The sequence below is a fragment of the Myotis yumanensis genome, unplaced genomic scaffold, assembly GCF_028538775.1.
Source record: "Myotis yumanensis isolate MYYU_CA2020_CCGP unplaced genomic scaffold, mMyoYum1.0.hap1 SCAF_11, whole genome shotgun sequence".
Lineage (NCBI taxonomy): Eukaryota > Metazoa > Chordata > Mammalia > Chiroptera > Vespertilionidae > Myotis > Myotis yumanensis.
This window is the reverse complement of record NW_027223762.1, coordinates 48,775,465-48,789,337: the sequence shown is the minus strand read 5'-3', so window position 1 is coordinate 48,789,337 and position 13,873 is coordinate 48,775,465. Positions and strand designations below refer to the sequence as shown.

The 13,873-nt window shown below is 40.1% G+C and overlaps 1 protein-coding gene across 2 annotated transcripts in view; it reads right to left on the bottom strand.

The window, feature by feature from the left end:
* CTNNA2 (catenin alpha 2) overlaps positions 1-13,873 on the bottom strand; it is a 1,104,237-nt gene that overhangs the window by 753,393 nt on the left and 336,971 nt on the right. The gene's annotated exons all lie outside the window — the stretch shown is intronic.

Sequence of the window (13,873 nt, the reverse complement as noted above, 5' to 3'; positions counted from 1 at the left end):
AACGCGCACAGCACCAGGAACTAATCCTGTGCGCACTGCTGGCATCAGAGCCCTGGGCTGGGAGCAAAAACGCGCACAGCACCAGGAACTAATCCTGTGCGCACTGCTGGCATCAGAGCCCTGGGCTGGGAGCAAAAACGCGCACAGCACCAGGAACTAATCCTGCGCGCACTGCTGGCATCAGAGCCCTGGGCTGGGAGCAATCGCGCGAACGGGAGTTTGTCCGCCTAGCACAGGCCCAGAAACCCCGTTTCTCAGGGCAGGAGGCAGCACCAAGCACCAGTGACTTGACTGTGTTTCTTATCACCTGCGCCTGAGATCCTGATTTCCTGTGCATTCATACTAAGAGCCAGTGAATCCAATTCCTGGTGCAAGGGCACACAGGGACCCTGATTCTCAAGGTGAGGTTGCGCGAAGCAACAGAGACTCTGATACTGAACTCTTGGGGAACTCTGACTCCTGGCACAAGCTAGGGGGCTCTGCTCTGGTGCTAAACACGCGTCAGGGGGGCCTCTATTTCAGCACAGTGCAGGCAGGGTCCCTAATTCTAAGGGCACGCGCGAGGCCACATTGAGTGTTGGCAACACTGACACAGAGCGAGCCTGGTTCCCACCAACCAACAACAACCACACATCTTAGTGTCAGAGCTCTTCAGTGACACTAGGGTGGTGGGAGCCTCCCACTGCGCACGGCCCAGGCCCACGCAACTCAACCTTTGAACCATCAGGAGATAATCAGAATGAAGAGACGACACAATACCCAGAGGAAAGACAATGAAGAATCACCAAGAAAGGAAATTAATGAAGCTGAAGCGTGCAACATGACAGAAAAAGAATTCAGAATGATGGTTGTACAATTCATTCACCGGATGGATGAGAAAATCAACAACCTATGCAAGAATCAGGAAGAAATGAAAAGTGATATAGCTACAATCAAAAACACCATGGAAAGTTTCAACAGCAGACTAGAAGAAGCAGAAGACCGAATTAGTGAGTTAGAAGATAAGGCAGAGAAACAAGCTCAATCTGAACAGCAACTGGAGAAAAGAATTAAAAAACAGGAGGAGAGCCTAAGGGAGCTTCAGGACAACATGAAACGAAGTAACATACGCATAATAGGGCTGCAAGAAGGACAAGAAGAGCAGCAAGGATTAGAAAATCTATTTGAAGAAATAATGACAGAAAACTTCCCAGATATGGGGAAGAAAAAAGTTACACAAATACAGAGAGTCCCAGCCAAGATGAACCCCAAAAGACCGACACCAAGACACGTCATAATAACGATGGCAAATGTACAAGACAAAGAGAGAATCTTAAAGGCTGCAAGAGAGAAACAGAGAGTTACCTACAAAGGGTCCCCCATCAGATTATCAAACGATTTCTCAACAGAAACACATCAGGCCAGAAAAGAATGGACGGAAATCTACAAAGTGATGCAAAGCAAAGGACTGAATCCAAGAATACTCTATCCAGCAAGGCTATCATTCAAAATTGAAGGGGAAATAAGAAGCTTCACAGACAAAAAAAGGCTAAGGGAGTTCATCACCACCAAGCCAGCAATGCAAGAAATGCTAAAGGGACTGGTGTAAAAAGAAGAAATAAAAAGCCCAGAAAGAAAGCAGCCACAAAAAAATAGAAATGGCTACAAACAAGTACCTTTCAATAATAACTTTAAATGTAAATGGACTAAATGGTCCAATCAAAAGATATCGAGTGGCTGAATGGATAAAAAAACATGACCCATACATTTGCTGTCTACAAGAGACCCACCTCATTAGAAGGGACTCACACAGACTGAAAGTGAAGGGATGGAAAAATATCTTTCAGGCAAATGGAAATGAAAAAAAAGCTGGGGTAGCAATACTTATATCCGACAAAATAGACCTCAAAGTGAAGGCCATAACCAGAGATAAGGAAGGCCACTTCATAATACTAAAGGGATCAATACAACAAGAGGATATAACCCTGATAAACATATATGCACCCAATGCAGGAGCACCCACATACATAAGAAAACTCCTGGAAGGTATCAGGGGAGAGATCGACAACAATACAATCATAGTAGGGGACTTTAATACACCACTAACATCACTGGATAAATCCGCTAGACAAAAACTCAGCAAAGAAACAGCAATCCTAAATGACTCACTAGATCAGATGGACTTAATTGACATCTTCAGAACACTTCACCCCACAGCTGCGGAATATACATTCCTCTCAGGTGCTCATGGGACATATTCAAAAATAGACCACATATTGGGTCACAAGCAAAGTCTCCACAAATTCAAGAAGATTGAAATCATAAAAAGCATCTTCTCAGACCACGATGGCATAATGTTAGAAATAAACCACAATAAAAACAACCCAAAATACTCAAACACTTGGAAGCTGAATAGCATGTTATTAAATATTGATTGGGTTACCGATGACATCAAAGAAGAAATTAAAAACATCCTGGACACTAATGACAATGAAAACACAACAATCCAAAACCTCTGGGACACAATGAAAGCAGTCCTGAGAGGGAAGTTTATAGCTCTACAGGCCTACCTCAAAAAACAAGAAAAAATGGTAGTTAATCATCTAACTCTACAACTCAAAGAATTAGAAAGAGAGCAACAAGAAAAGCCCAGAGTGAGCAGAAGGAAGGAGATAATAAAGATTAGAGCAGAAATCAATGACATAGAGACCAAAAAAACAATACAGAAAATCAATGAAACCAAGAGCTGGTTCTTTGAAAGGATAAACAAGATTGACAAACCCCTAGCCAGGCTCACCAAGAAGCAAAGAGAGAGGTCCCAAATAAACCAAATCAGAAATGATAGAGGCGAAATAACAACAGACCCCAAAGAAATACAAATGATTGTTAAACAATACTACGGACAACTCTACTCCAACAAACTAGACAACCTGGAGGAAATGGACAAATTCCTAGAAAAATACAACATTCCAAAACTCAATCAGGAAGAATCTAAAAATCTCAATAGGCCAATAACTATGGAAGAAATTGAAGCAGTCATCAAAAAGCTTCCAGCAAACAAAAGCCCAGGACCAGACGGCTTCTCAGGGGAGTTTTACCAAACTTTTAAGGAAGAACTGAAACCTATCCTCCTCAGATTACTACAAAAAGTCCAAGAGGATGGAACACTTCCAAACACATTTTATGAAGCTAGCATCACCCTAATACCAAAACCAGGTAAAGACAACACAATGAAAGAGAATTACAGGCCAATATCCCTCATGAACATAGATGCCAAAATCCTCAACAAAATCTTAGCAAATCGGATCCAGCAGTACATCAGAAGGATCATACACCATGACCAAGTAGGATTTATCCCAGGGATGCAAGGATGGTACAACATCCGTAAATCAATAAACGTGATACATCACATAAACAAATTGAAAGAAAAAAACCACATGGTCATATCAATTGATGCAGAAAAAGCATTTGACAAAATCCAACACCCATTTTTGATAAAAACTCTCAGCAAGGTGGGAATAGAAGGATCGTACCTCAACATAATAAAAGCCATATATGACAGGCCCACAGCCAACATCATACTCAATGGACAAAAACTAACACCATTTCCCCTAAGAACAGGAACAAGACAGGGATGTCCACTCTCTCCACTCCTGTTCAACATAGTCCTGGAAGTATTAGCCATTGTAATTAGACAAGAAGAAGAAATAAAAGGCATCCAAATTGGAAAAGAGGAAGTAAAACTGTCCTTATTTGCAGATGACATGATATTATACATACAGAACCCTAGAGACTCCATCAAAAAACTACTAGACTTAATACATGAATTTGGCAATGTAGCAGGATACAAAATTAACCCCAAGAAATCCGAGGCATTTCTATATACCAATAGTGAACTTTCAGAAAGAGAGATTATAAAAACAATCCCATTTACCATCGCACCCCAAAAATTAAGATACCTAGGAATAAACTTAACTAAAGAGGTAAAAGACCTCTACTCAGAAAACTATAGGACGTTGAAAAAAGAGATAGAGGAAGACATAAACAGATGGAAGAACATACCATGTTCTTGGATTGGTAGAATCAACATCATTAAAATGTCCATATTACCCAAAGCAATCTATACATTCAACGCACTTCCCATTAAAATACCAATGGCCTTCTTCAAGGATCTAGAACGAACTCTCCAAAAATTCATCTGGAATAAAAAAAGACCCCGAATAGCTGCAGCGATCCTGAGAAAAAACAAAGTAGGTGGGATCTCAATGCCAGATATCAAGCTGTATTACAAAGCCACTGTTCTCAAAACTGCCTGGTACTGGCACAAGAACAGACATATAGATCAGTGGAATAGAATAGAGAGTCCAGAAATTAGCCCGAACCAATATGCTCAATTAATTTTTGACAAAGGAGGCATGAACATACAATGGAGCCAAGATAGTCTCTTCAATAAATGGTGTTGGGAAAATTGGACAGATATATGCAAGAAAATGAAACTAGACCACCAACTTACACCATACACAAGAATAAACTCAAAATGGATAAAGGACTTAAATGTACGACAGGAAACCATAAAAATTCTAGAAGAATACAAAGGCAGCAAAATCTCAGACATATGCCAAAACAATTTCTTCACTGATACAGCTCCTAGGGCAGTTGAAACTAAAGAGAAACTGAACAAATGGGACTACATCAAAATAAAAAGCTTCTGCACAGCAAAAGAAACCATCAACAAAACAACAAGAAAACCCACCTCGTGGGAAAACATATTTGCCAACGTCATATCTGATAAGGGCTTAATCTCCAAAATTTATAGGGAACTCATACAACTTAACAAAAAGAAGATAAACAATCCAATCAAAAAATGGGCCAAGGATCTAAATAGACACCTTTCAAAAGAGGACATTGAGAAAGCCAAGAGACATATGAAAACATGCTCAAAGTCACTAATCATCCGAGAGATGCAAATCAAAACAACAATGAGGTACCATCTCACACCTGTCAGAATGGCCATCATCAACAAATCAACAAACGACAAGTGCTGGAGAGGATGTGGAGAAAAAGGAACACTTGTGCACTGCTGGTGGGAATGCAGACTGGTGCAGCCACTATGGAAGGCAGTATGGAGGTTCCTCAAAAAATTGGAAATGGAACTCCCATTTGACCCTGTGATCCCACTTCTAGGAATATATCCCAAGAAACCAGAAACACCAATCAGAAAGGATATATGCACCCCGATGTTCATAGCAGCACAATTCACCATAGCTAAGATCTGGAAACAGCCTAAGTGCCCATCAGTAGATGAATGGATTAGAAAGCTGTGGTACATCTACACGATGGAATACTATGCTGCTGTAAAAAAGAAGGAATTCTTACCATTTGCAACAGCATGGATGGAACTGGAGAGCATTATGCTAAGTGAAATAAGCCAGTCAATGAAGGAAAAATACCACATGATCTCACTCATTCATGGATAATAAAGACCATTACAAACTTTTGAACAATAATAGATACAGAGGCAGAGCTGCCTCAAACTGATTGTCAAACTGCAGTGGGAAGGCCAGGGAGGGTTGGGGGGGAGGAGGGAGGGGATTAAGAGATCAACCGAAGGACTGGTATGCATCCATATAACCATAACTAATGGACATAAGATACTGGGGGGTAAGGGAGGGCAGGGGTCTGTCAAGGGCGGGGGGGAAAAAAGGACACTTATGTAATACACTTTGTAATACTTTTAGCGAAAAATAAAAAAAAAATAAATAAATAAATAAAAAAAAATAAAAAAGATATTATTGACTATATTTCCTACTATATTTTTACATCCACATGGCTATTTTCTGACTACCAATTGTCAGTTTTTAATCCATTCACCTTTTGTTACCCAGCCCCAAACCCTCCAAAACCCCTCCCTCTGGCAACCATCAGTTTATGAGTCTCTATTTTGTTTGTGTAATATTACTTGACCATAATAAAGAATGAAATCTTAATCATTTGCAACAGAATGGGTGGACCTAGAAGGTTTCAACTAAGTGAAATAAGTCAAATAGAAAGACAAATACCATATGATTTCACTTATATGTGGAATCTAAAGAACAAATTAAAGGAACAGAGGGATCTTGTAAAACAGAAATATGACCATGCATTTCCCTGCTTAGCTCACCAGCACGTTACCAAGGCTCTCAGGTTGAAGTCCACCCCCTTGCAAGTCCTCTAAGGCTATCCAGGATCTGCCTTCACTTCACCCACCTAGCCTGATTTCTCCTCTTGCCCTGGATCCATCCATGGGATGAATAATTTATGCACACTCTATCCACCAGGCCTCCATGTGCAATTGATGTTCTTTCAGTCTGAGAAACACTCATTCATACTTCATCAAGTTAATTCCTACTCATGCACCACCTCCTCCAGGAACTCTTCTATGATTTCACCCTCCCTAACATTACCACCCCACTGCCTCCTGCCCGCCCCCCCCCCCCCCCCACACACACACAGTAGTTGCATTTCATACTATACTAGAGGCCCGGTGCATGAAATTCATGCACTGGGGGGCGGGGGGAGTTCCTCAGCCCAGATTGTGAGAGGGCACAGGCCAGGCTGAGGGATCCCATCAGTGCACGATAGGGGCCAGGGAGGGGTGTAGGAGATTGGCCAGCTGGGGAGGGACCACAGGAGGGCTCCAGGGCTTGTCCAGCCCATCTTGCTCAGTCCTGATTGGCCAGAGCCCAGCAGCAAGCTAACCTATTGGTCAGAGTGTCTGCCCCCTGGTGGTCAGTGCACATCATAGTGAGTGGTTTAGTGGCCTTAGCATATCATTAGCATATTAGACTTTGGTTGAATGGCCAACCAGACAACTGGATACTTAGCATATTAGGCTTTTATTATCCTATATAATAATGAGCTAATATGCTAATTCGACTGGACGGCAGAACAACCTTCCGGAACGACCTTCCAGAATGACCAGTGGGTGGGGGGCAGGGCCGCGAAGCTACAAGGCAGCCAGGGCCGCGAGGCAGTTGGGGCTGCAAGGACTGAGCCCCTTGCAGGAATTCTGTGCATCAGGCCTCTAGTATAGGATAAATGCATACCACTGTATTTATGCAAGCTGTTTACTAAGCAGTTCTCCTTTCCATCCTACACATCTTTATTATATTTCACTTGGCACACTGTAAGCTCTCAATGAATGATCTTAGCCTTCCTGTCTCTAACCCCTAGTGCAAGGCCTAGAGAATTAACTAGAGATATTATCTCAGTAAACCAAGGTCACACATCCATAGTTATTCTGCAGAGCCTGGAGTCAGATCCAGATACATGGATCCAAGCCCCTGGCCCTTTCCAATGTCTGGGCTATTTCCAATGGCCATTAAGTAGAAACTACTTCATAGGAACATAGTAGACATCATTATTGAGAAGTACTGATTAAAGTATTAAAGAAAAATAGACATAATAACTACAGATGTTAAGCCTTTCAAAATATTGGCATGCATGAAGATAGGGAGAACATTGCTGATTTGCCTGCTCTAACTTTTTAGTACCTAAATTAGGAATACGAAATTGCTTTCCAGACGCTAAATGGTCCTGCTTACTGGCCTTCATTTGTATGCATTTGGCCTCCTGCTTGTTAATTGCTTTAGAACACTAGCTATATCTTGTATTTTCCTTAGCAGCATGTGTACAGTATTTTGAGAGGGCCCCTCTCCTCTCCTCTGCCCACCCTCACTCTAATGTCATGTAATGTGTAGGAAACTTACAGTCCTCATAACCTGCTATGGGTACTCCCAGATGTCTGCAGTCAGAATGACTTATAGAATGTCAAAGAAGGAGATGCGGTCTGGGGTAAGCTTCTCTGATAAATATGTTGATGTCCACAGCAAAAGAGAGGATTAGACCTGGGAAGGGACTGAACAAGATGCTCTGAAAATTTACTTCACCAAGGAGGCATTTCTCCTGGACTGCTGTTGTAGAGACTAAGAGTCAATAAAAGCCAGTAGGAATCACTGAACCAGCTGGAACTCAGATTCATGGATCCTTAAAGGGCCAGTACTTCCACAGGAGCATTAATCTGGATCAAGTAGCAATAAAAATAATTACCTCACTATTCAAAAAGGGTAAGAGTTATATTTGGAGAAGGGGGACAACAAACTCATCTTTTCCTTCCGCACAGATCTCCAAGGTCACACATCTGGGTTACCTAACTAGCACCCCAGCTCTCCACTGCACCTATATTCTAAACCTGGATCCCAAACCCTGCTCTCAGGCAGCCAGAAAGCTCTCCTCCATGTCCCCCACAGGTTGGGTCCTGCTCTGAAATGATTACTACAACCTAATCTCTTGCTGCTCGGTCTCCAGAAGATCTGTGCACACCTAAGAAGAGCACACAGTTGGCACAGCCTCTGGGAGAATTCCCCAGGGGAGAACTCTCTCACCAGGGGAGTCAGCCTAGGTCCCTAACCTTGTCAGGTCCAGATCCTTGCCATCCCCTCGGGCCTGTGATGCAGATGACTCATCATCGCTTATGCTCACATGCCAGTATTTCCATCCACTGAATATGAGACCAGTAAGAGAATTATAGATCAAGAAAAGAAAACTCATTTAAAAAGAAGAAGAAGAAAGAAAATCTGAGAAGATAGTGAGGGTATGAAAAAGTAGGTAAAATAAGAAGGATGGCATGTGCAGTGCTGGTATGTCATGGTGACATTTCAGCTCCATGTTGCTGCGACCAGACTGTCCTACTTCCCAAGTACAGATATTTAAATCTTGCCTGTTAGAAATAATAAAGAGAAAAAGCATGGTTAATACTATTATGAATGCCCCCCATTCCAAATGTGAAGCAGCTAAGAACTGGAAAATAAAAGATTTCATAAGGGAGGTGTCCCTAGAGATTCTCAGATACAGAATCACAGAGGAGGGGCAAGGGAGGTATGGATGGCAAGGCCGAGTGAGGTACGAGCTAGCTGGCAAGTCAAGAAATGGAAGCAAGGATTAGAATCTGCATCTCAACGAACTCTGTAAACCAAAAATAAAGTAAAATATGAGAATATGGTAAATATGGTAGCCTAACACTTTTTTTTATGGTTATCTAAGAGAAATTCATTTTTCTGTAGGTTGAGGGGATGGAACCATTGGAGAAGGAGAAACTAAATGTACAAGGAAAAGAAAATGTTTAATCAAGAAAATTCCTAGGGCACATAGGAAATGAAGGAAGCAAGGTCACAAGTAGAGAGTTAGAAGAATTTGAGACAATGTTTATTGTCTGATTTAAAGAAAAACTTTAAAAAGGAAAGAACTATCCATTATAAGGACTGGGTCATGAATGGCATTAATTTCCATTTTTTTTCAAGTATTTTCATCTACGAAAAAGTTTTAAATCCCAGATATAGTATACTCTCTTCTCTTTAATTAAAATGAAGCAATTCTATAGGAATTATTTAATTTTCCTCTCTTTCAACCCTCGAAAGTTTTCTGGCAGTCAAAATTGACATGATAATGTGATTTATTCTGAGCAGTCATTAAAGCTTTCTAGAAATTCTTTTGAGTATCCCTTAGCAGACAGTTTCACTAGATAAAAGTATTCACCTCAAGCTGCCACATTTTAAAGAGAGGCTGATTTTTCCATTGATTAGCCATCATTTTACTCTTTGCTGTTATATCATCAGAGATGCATCTGACAGTTTCAAGTTGTTAAAAAATGCTGGGTTTTTCCTCCATTCTTTTGCTTCATAAATCATTCCCATAGGCAGAATAATAGCGGCAAGAATATATACAGTGCCAGGCATTGAGCCACAATCATAACTACCCAGTTAGAAATCCAATCCTATAATTTAGACCAGGGGTCCTCAAACTTTTTAAACAGGGGGCCAGTTCACTGTCCCTCAGATCGTTGGAGGGCCGGACTATAGTTTTAAAAAAACTATGAACAAATTCCTATGCACACTGCACATATCTTATTTTGAAGTAAAAAAACAAAATGGGAACAAAGACAATATTTGTATTTGCATGTGGCCTGCGGGCCGTAGTTTGAGGACCCCTGATTTAGACAAATGAATAGAAAACTATTAATTTTTACCTTATTCTTCCTCAACCATCAAACTCTCAGTCCCTTCTGCATCCTACCTCCACCCCATGTTTGAAATGTGGAAGATTATTAATACACAACAATCTTCAAATTCAACACTAGGGCATATTAGCTATGCTGATATGAAATGATATTCTGTATTTCTGTGATTCCCTTCACTTCAGGATATCAAAGTACTTGACTTTTTAAAATCTTACCTGGCATGGCTCAATGGTTGCACATTGACCTATGAACCAGGAGGTCATGATTCAATTTGCAATCAGGGCACATGCCTGGGTTGCAGGTGCAATCCCCAGTGTGGGTTGTACAGGAAGCAGCTGATCAATGAGTCTCTCTTCTCGTTGATGTTTCTGTCTTCCTCTTCTTCTCTCTTCCTCTTTGAAATCAATATAAAAAATGTAATTTTAAAAAATCTCCATTACATTGGCAAGCCATTAAACTAAACCTCAGGAAGTTTCCCACTCAATGTAATATCAATTTGTTTAATATCTGAGAATAGCATTCAGAATTCAGGACAGATGCCTGTGAATTCTAAATCAATTTCAAGTCAATCTGCCTGGGAAATAAAAAAAAATCAAATTATTCATTATGCAACTGTAGAACAGAAATGTATAATGCTGTTACAAAGTAAAGAGACATGGAACATTACTTTTAGGAAAAGAATTTCAAATAGCATTAGGACTTGTAGGTTTTCTGGTGTTAGAAATAGATCATCTACAAGTGGTTAATTACCTTATATGCTATAATATTCAATCATACTTTCCTAGCATTTCTGCTTTTGAGAAAGTAACTTAAATTAATTGCATTTACTAAATAACAATTTTTAGTGAACCACGCCAAATGGAATTACTAACTATGAACTGCCAATTTAGACAGCTGCACATTTTCATTTTTGTCAAGCTTGGACAAATAACATTTTAAACATTAGAAAATGCTTTATATAATTTATGTAGCCAGAGAACCAGTATTCATTTAATAATAAAATATTACAGGGTTAATATACTAAGCTAATAGAATATGTAGTTACTTAGATGACATATAATACACTTAGTTAATACAGTAAGCAATAAAAATTACTTGGTCTCGTATTTGTAATAACATATGAAGTGAATAAAGTACAATTAGGGAATTCCATGTGTTATAAAAAGCATCTTCTATTGTTATCTTTATGTGTTCAGCTCCCAAAGCCTTAACTGTGCAGCATGAGAATGTATCACTAGAGTTGAAATTAACATATGCCCACATTCTTTATTAATAGATTTCCCCCACGTGGCTTTAAGTATTATGAATGCAAAACTGTTTGTAATACCCTCAGTGAGTCCTCGCTTTTTAAATTCACTTTGAGTAAAAGCTCCTTCTAATGAAAATGGTCTGGATACAAAGAGACAGGAAAGCTGGAGGCTTCATCCTCCTGGGCAGGAGGTGGCAGCAGCTGAAGGGCTCTGTATGCTACACTGCTGGACTGCCATGTCCGCACTTAGGGTTTGACTGTTTACTTTTCTTTATTATAAAATAAACTATGATCATAAAGATTAAACTTTGGCAAAATCTGATTAAATAATCTACCTAGTGTTAATTTTTAAAAGCACCATTTCAAAAATAATTTTGTATTCCACATTGTGATTTCCTATTCTGTTTAACAGATGAGGCCTCTTTTGTTCTAATGCACACCTTAAAAATTAAGGTAGCATTACAATGCTTTAATATCTGAGTGCAAGACCTGCTTATTTTCATTTCCTTAAAATACAGGCTCATCCATTCTTATTCCAGGGAAGGGAAAAACAAAAACAAAAACAAAACACACACAGAAGACAAAAAAAAAAAAAGTTTTATCACCACTCTGTTTCCGAAGAAACCTGTTAAATTTTTTATTGGTACTGTCTAAATATAAGTATTATAAATATTGACAGGGTCAATATTTTTCCTACCTGTGATCTTGACACCATTTACCAAAAAATAAAACTTGTACCTCAGTAAAACAATATAATTTTCTTTTGTAGGCCTTCATAACTATATCAGGATTATCTCTAATACATAAAAGGAAATTAAATTAACTAGTGAAATAAAGCCAAAATTTCTCTTTATTGTCTACTTTGTGAACAGGATTTCTTTTCCCATTATTCTTTTTTTTTTCTTTTTTTGTATTATGGACATCTAGTGACTCCCATTGTTAATTTAAAAATTGATAACCTTACTGATCTCTCTTACTAGTCCCAATAAATTTTCAGTTGTTCCTGAAACTTCATGAATACAATTACATATTAAGGCTCAATTTCTGTGGTAAAAGCTTTAAATTTATTATCTTATTTAATCCTTTCCAAAAAACACCTTAAAGAATAGAGTATGATCTAGGTTCAATATATATTTTGACTAAGAAAGAAGGGAAAGAGGAGAGGCCCTGTGAAAACTGCGAAGAGCTATCTGAATGTAAAGTATTACAATCATTCCTGCATCATATTATCCATCTCCCTTCACCTTTAATAACCACTTGCTCCTAATCCTCTTTTCCAGCAGTCAGCCAGTGATGCCTGCCAACAAGCCATGTCAGCATATCCAGAAGCAAGCTCATCATTACCCCCACAGCCGGTAAGCAACCTCTTTCCCTCCTATGAATTCCCGTCACATTGTGTTTATCACTTAGAGTGTGTAGAGAACATTCTAACTCCCTCCTCTCCCCTATAGGAAAATAGAACCCTTGAAAGCAGATACTATTTTATAAATTTTTGTAGCTCTCAAAACACATGTAGAATTTCACTTAGCATAGTATGAACTCAACTGAATTTCAACTTCTTGCAGGTGAGCCCGTATCCTGACCTGGGGGTGGTAAGAGCTGTCATCCTGGGATGCTGATGACATGAGTCCCTCTCACCCCCTTTTATACCTTGAATATGCCCACGAGCAATGAGACATCCTCTTTGAGATGAACCCTAGAGACAGCAGGTGCAGAACGCTGCTACCCAAAGAGGCGACGTATGGAAGACCAGGATCCCCTGTGGGCTCACTGAGCAACAGCGCTTGTGTGCCACTGATTCAAAATGAAGAAGTTGAGGGCAGTCCTTCACCAGGGACAAGAGAAACGCAATCCACACCTGAGCTGCCCATGACATTTGTTCCTTTAGTAATAATGACTATCATCCAAATGATGACTGTCCCTAAAACTGCCCACAGTGTACAAGGTTTCTAATTGCAAGGGGTCAGGCCTCTTAAACATAGGTGTTAGATCCTTTAAAGACAAGTAAACTAGGTTTTGCCAATATGTCAAGTTCCAGATAAGAGCGATAAGAGAAAAATTCCGCGAGGTCTCAAATTAAATTGCAGCAAGCTGAAGGGCGGGAGAAGAGACACGGAGTTACTTAATGGAGCCAGTGGCCAGAAGCTAAGGAAGGGCTGCTCATATTCCTGAATGTATGTTGAAACTTTGAATGATTGTCCAGAGAGCTTATTCAGCCTTTATCTAAAAAGGGATAGACAAGCATCGATCAGACCGTCAAACCTCAGAGGGAAGGTAGTGGAGGGTGGGGGTCAGGGGGAGAGATCAACCAAAGGACTTGCATGCATGCATATGAGCCTAACCAATGGACACAGACACCAGGGGGGTGTGGGCATGAGTGGGGGGCTAGAGGGGGGCCATGGGGGACAAGGACACATATGTAATACCTTAATCAATAAAAAAAGAGCAAGAATCCAATTAAAAAATAAAATAAACATAAAAAGGGATAGCCAACCACCAGACTCCACTGCCTTCTGCTCACTCATGAACTTTCCTGACTAGTGCCCACAGCCAATCCGAAGGAGCAAACACTTCCTCAGGGACTAGACACC